Raw genomic sequence first — 6,340 nt, 5'->3', positions numbered from 1 at the left:
AGCAAACTTTTTCAAAACTTTTGACCATGACTGTATATGCTAGGCAGTGTCAGAGGAAGGCCCAAAAAATTGTCATAGACTGTTCTCTCTGCTACCGCACGGGAAATGGTACCGGAGTGCCAAGTCTAGGTCCAAAAGGGTCCTTAACAGCTTTTACCCCCAATCCATAAGACTGCTGAACAATTAATCAAATGACCACCTGGACTATTTGCATTGACTAACCCCCCCCCTTTGTTTTTACACTGCTGCTACACGCTGTTTATTATCTATGCATAGTCACTTTACACCCACCTACATGTAGAAATTACCTCGACTAACCTGTACCCCTGCACATTGACTCTGTACCGGTACCGCCTGTATATAGCTCATTATTGTTGTTTTATTGTGTTCCTTTTTGTTTTTTGTTTTTTACTTTAGTTTATTTAGTAAATATTTTCTGAGCTCTATTTTCTTAAAACTGCATTGTTGGTTAAGGGCTTGTAAGTAAGCATTTCACGGTAAGGTTTGTTTGTATTGTACAAGCTAGAAACGAACCAAAAACATTGTTTAGAAAGTTGCTTTTAGTTGCCTGGATTGCTAGATTGACATACACTAAATTCATTCTTAAACTGATGGGTTTATTGTTATGAAAATGCACCAGTTATGCTTTTTTGGAACCCCAGGCTGCTGATGTCATGCAGCCTGTCGTTTTTGTGTTTATACTTTTTCATAATGACAACGACAATAGAATGTTCATGATGTCACTTTGACAACTGTATACAGACATGTCGGTAGAAGTAGTATAAACCAGCCTTTAGTCTTGAAGTCTTTGGTTGTACACTACCGTACTCACTGTTTAGCACATGGCCTCACATGTGAATCCTTAAAGAGATGGTTGGGGCTAAGGCTTAAGAGTGTGTGAACGATGCTGAATGTGTGTAGACAAAGAAGAGCTCTCCAGTAGGTGTTCCAAAACATTCAAGGGCCATTTTCTCAAAAGTGTGGTTTCAAGTTTATCAACATTCAAAGCAGAATTACTTTCCCATGTCTTACTCAACTGCAGTGTATGATATACCATTTTCTATCTCTGAGTCTCTACTTTTATCCAATGTAAATAACAGAATTTCAAATATTGCTACATAAGACCGAATGGAGACGGTCGGTCACTCTTAATCTTAATACCAGCTGTTTGGTCTGAAACAGTAGCCTTGGCAACACTGCTGCCTTTTGGCTAAAGTGTGAGAAACATGCTAACATACAGTAAGTTTGTGCTTTAATATTAACTAAATACTACACCCTGACCCACAAAACGTCTTTGCTAGATTCATGATAGTGTTAGACAAAGCAAGGAAAGTGAACTTTGAAATGTGATGTCGTTTTATTGCAATTTGCTGCTGTTGTTGGTAAATAATTAATCTGCTATCTTCTGACATGATTTACTGCAGCTAGAAAGAGAGCAGTTGATGGGTTACTAAAACAGCTATATCTAGAGATTGGTACACACTATTTCTAATCAGTTTTCGGGTTTGACAAGCAGAGAAGTAGGGGAAGATTTCATAACTTTAAATATTTTTGTCTAACTTGTTGGGTTAGTGGTCAAAATGGTAGTTGTTTGGAAAAAGTTGGAAGAAAATTTGTTAATGCAGTTACTAAAACAGCTGTACCGTAAGATCCGTAGTAAATATTTTGGTTCCGCCAACAGATGTGAATAGCGGAGAAGTAGATGAAGATTCCATAAGCTCTAACTTTTTGTCTAACTTGTTGGGGTAGTGGTCAAAATGGCAGTTGTTTGCAAATAAGTTACAGAAAAGGTTGTTGATGTGGTTACTTCAACAGCTGTAACCTTTTATCATAATATTATTTTTTGTTCAAATGCCAGATTTGAGTAGCAGAGAAGTAGACGAAGATGTAAATACAAACTTTTTGTGGTGGTGAAAGAAGTTTAAAAAGTAACATTTTAATTATATTATTTGAATAGTGAAATCCTTCTAAATTCCCATTGATAGTCAGTAGTGGTCAGTCGTTTTGGTCAGATGTTGTGTTGTTGTGGTCAGTAGTTATGTGGTTGTGGTCACTAGATGTGGTAAGCAGGTGTGTGGTAGTGGTCAGAAGTTGTGTGGTTTTTGTCAGTAGTTGAATGGTTGTGGTCACTAGATGTGGTCAGAAGGTGTGATTTGTGGTCAGTAGTTGTGTGGTTGTGGTCAGTAGGTGAGTTCAGTAGTTGTGTGGTTGTGGTCAGAAGTTGTGTGGTTGTGGTCAGTAGATGAGGTCAGTAGTTGTGCGGTCAGAAGTTGTGTGATTGTGGTCAGTAGTTGTGTGGTTGTGGTCACTATATGTGGTAAGCAGTTGTGTGGTTGTGGTCAGAAGTTGTGTGGTTGTTTTTAGTGGTTGTGGTCACTAGATGTGGTCAGAAGTTGTGTGCTTGTGGTCAGAAGTTGTGTGGTTGTGGTCACTAGATGTGGTCAGAAGTTGTGTGGTTGTTGTGAGTAGTTGTATGGTCAGTAGTTGTTGTGGTCAGTAGTTGTGTGCTTCTGGTCAGAAGTTGTGTTGTTGTGGTCAGTAGACGAGGTCAGTAGTTGTGTGCTTCTGGTCAGAAGTTGTGTTGTTGTGGTCAGTAGACGAGGTCAGTAGTTGTGTGGTCAGAAGTGTGATTGTTGTCAGTAGTTTGGTTGTTGTCACTAGATGTGGTAAGCAGTTGTGTGGTTGTGGTCAGAAGTTCTGTGGTTGTGGTCAGTTGTTGTGGTCAGTAGTTGTGTGGTTATGGAAGATGGATGAAGAAGATGGCGCCGACAGACATGGCAGCTCTGATTCTAGCTCTTAAGCAACTTTGTAGTATTTTTATTTTTGTGTGTGTTATTTCTTACATTATTAGCTTAGAAGGTTTTTTGTGTTATTACATTCAGCTGGAAATAACTTTTGGATATCACAGCGGTGGTAACTCACCAGCATTACGACCATAAATACGACTTTCCTGATTTTGGATCCTTTGTTCGTACCCACCAAGGCAATTGAACTTATCCCAGAGGCTGCTCCAAGACGCCGCTGGTGGAGAAGAGGTATTCGGAGTGGACTTCTAGTCCGACTCAGGAGGTGTGCACACCATCCACCGCTTCCGAGTACATTACTTGCTAATGTTCAGTCCCTGGACAATAAAGTAGACAAGCTCAGGTCGAAGATCTCCTTGCATAGAGACATCAGGGACTGTAACATACTCTGTTTCCCATAATCATGGATCTCTCCGGATACACTGTCCCTGTCCATACAGCCAGCTGGGTTGTCAGAACATAGCGAAGACAGGAATAAAGAACTCTCTGGGAATTAGAAAGGCGGTGGTGTACTGTACACCACCTACTCATTCAAGTTTTTAAATTTTTTACAACTATTTTATACATTGTAGAATAATAGTGAAGACCTCGAAACTATGAAATAAAACATATGGAATAATGTGGTAACCAACAAAATGTTAAACAAAGAAACAAATATTTTATATTTGAGATTCTTCAAAGCAGCTACCCTTTGCTTTGATGACAGCTTTGCACACTATTGGCATTCTCTCTACCAGCTTCACCTGGAACGCTTTTCCAACAGTCTTGAAGGAGTTCCCACATATGCTGAGCACTTGTTGGCTGCTTTTCCTTCACTCTGCGGTCCAACTCATCCCAAACCATCTCAATTGGGTTGAGGTCTGGTGATTGTGGAGGCCAGGTCATCTGATGCAGCACTCCATCACTCTCCTTCTTGGTCAAATAGCCCTTACACAGCCTGGAGGTGTGTTGGGTCATTGTCCTGTTGAAAAACAAATGATAGTCCCACTGAGCGCAAATCAGATGGGATGGCGTATCGCTGCAGAATGCTGTGTGCCTTGAATTCTAAATAAAACACAGACAGTGTCACCAGCAAAGCACCGCCACACCATCACACCTCCTCCTCCATGGTTCACGGTGGGAACCCAAAATCTCAAATTTTGACAAAGGACACATTTCCATCAGTCTAATGTCCATTGCTCGTGTTTCTTGGCCCAAGCAAGTCTCTTCTTCTTATTGGTGTCCTTTAGTAGTGGTTTCTTTGCAGCAATTCGATCCATGAAGGCCTGGTTCACGCAGTCTCCTCTGAACAGTTGTTGTTGAGATGTGTCTGTTACTTGAACTCTGTGAATAATTTATTTGGGCTGAAATTTCTGAGGCTGGTAACTCTAATGAATTGATACTCTGCAGCAGAGGTAACTCTGGGTCTTCCTTTCCAGTGGGGGTCCTCATGAGAGCCAGTTTCATCATAGCGCTTGATGGTTTTTGAGACTGCATTTGAAGAAACGTTCCAATTTTCTGGATTGACTGACCTTCATGTCTTAAAGTAATGATGGACTGTCGTTTCTCTTTGATTATGTGAGCTGTTCTTTCCATAATATGGACTTGGTCTTTTACCAAATAGGGCTATCTTCTGTATACCACCCCTACCTTGTCACAACACAACTGATTTGCTCAAATGCATTAAGACGGAAAGAAATTCAACAAATTAACTTTTAACAAGGCACACCTGTTAATTGAAATGCATTCCAGGTGACTACCTCATGAAGCTGGTTGAGAGAATGCCAAGAGTGTCATCAAGGGAAAGGGAGGCTACTTTGAAGAATCTCAAATATAAAATATATTTTGATTTGTTTAACACTTTTTTTGGTTACTACATGATTCCATATGTGTTATTTCATAGTGTTGATGTCTTCACTATTATTCTACAATGTAGAAAATAGTAAAAATAAAGAAAAACCTTTGAATGAGTACCTCTTCAACCTCAGGAGGCTGAAGAAATTTGTCTTGGCCCCTAAGACCCTCACAAACTTACAGATGCAGAATTGAGAGCATCCTGTCGGCTGTATCACCGCCTGGTACGGCAATTGCACCCCTCACAACCGCAGGGCTCTCCAGAGGGTGGTGCAGTCTGCCCAACGCATCACCGGCGGTACACTCCCTGCCCTCCAGGACACCTACAACATGCGATGTCACAGGAAGGCCATAAAGATCATCAAGGATCTCAACCACCCGAGCCAAGACCTGTTCACCCCGTTATTATCCAGAAGGTGAGGTCAGTACAGGTGCATCAAAGCTGGGACCGAGAGACTGAAAAACAGCTTCTATCAAGGCCATCAGACTGTTAAATAGCCATCAGTAGCCGGCTACCACCAAGTTACTGAACCCTGCACCTTAGAGGCTTCTGCCCTATGTACATATACATGGAATCACTGGTCACTTTAATAATGGAACACTAGTCACTTTAATAATGTTTACATACTGTTTTACTCATTTCATATGTATATAAACTCTATTCTACTGTATTTGAGTAAATTCCCCCCCCCCCCCTACATTCGTCCTAATATTTATATAACTGCTGACCACAAACACAAAACTTCTGACCACACAACTGCTGACCTGTTGCACCCTCAGAAATGACTGTGATTATTATTTGACCCTGCTGGTCATCTATGAATGTTTGAACATCTTGAAGAACAATCTGGCCTTAATGGCCATGTACCATGCACAGCCAGAAGAGGACTGGCCACCCCTCAGAGCCTGGTTCCTCTCTAGGTTTCTTCCTATGTTCCTGCCTTTCTAGGGAGTTTTTCCTAGCCACCGTGCTTCTACATCTGCATTGCCTGCTGTTTGGGGTTTTAGGCTGGGTTTCTGTATAGCACTTTGTGACATCTGCTAATGTAAAAACGGCTTCATAAATACGTTGAGATTGATAGTTGTGGTCACTCTCTTCACCCTCATCATAATTGTTGCCCTCTGTGTCTGTGAGTATCCATAGCAACGGCTCTGTTTGTGATAGATTTCAGCTGTAAAAACCAGCTGAAATCCTTGGCAATTTCTTGCTTCAGCAATAAGTTGCTGTGAGCGCTGCTGTCTGTCCCGGGATCCTGCCAGATTCCACATAGGGGCAGAGACACGGATGCCCAGCTAGCTGGCTCTGCGGTCTCAAATGGAGGGTGCTATTGAACGTTTCCAGTGCTGCAGGAGCTGTGTTTACTTTGCTTTGTTCCAGGACAATGTGGACCGCGCTGACTTTCAATGTAGCAATGCGGAGGACTACGGGGGCAAAGTGGCTACTCTTAGCATGCAAGTAGAAAACCTACACAAGCTACTGGGGAATCCACGCTCGCCTACTTATTATTTTTCTTCCACCCCAGTAGCCGTACGCCGCTCTAGTCTGGTGGAAGTCTCGCCGCTGTGTTGGATCTCCACAGCCGACTGGCCGGTACTCAGCAGGGATCCATCCCCGAAGGGGTCTCCCCCTTCCCTGGAGAACAGAGCTGTTCTCGACCCAACCAACCCGCCATGGAGATACGTCACTCGCAGTGAAAGTCAAA

The sequence above is a fragment of the Coregonus clupeaformis genome, chromosome 23 (assembly GCF_020615455.1).
Source record: "Coregonus clupeaformis isolate EN_2021a chromosome 23, ASM2061545v1, whole genome shotgun sequence".
Classification (NCBI taxonomy): Eukaryota; Metazoa; Chordata; class Actinopteri; order Salmoniformes; family Salmonidae; genus Coregonus; species Coregonus clupeaformis.
This window is presented reverse-complemented; position numbering follows the sequence as displayed.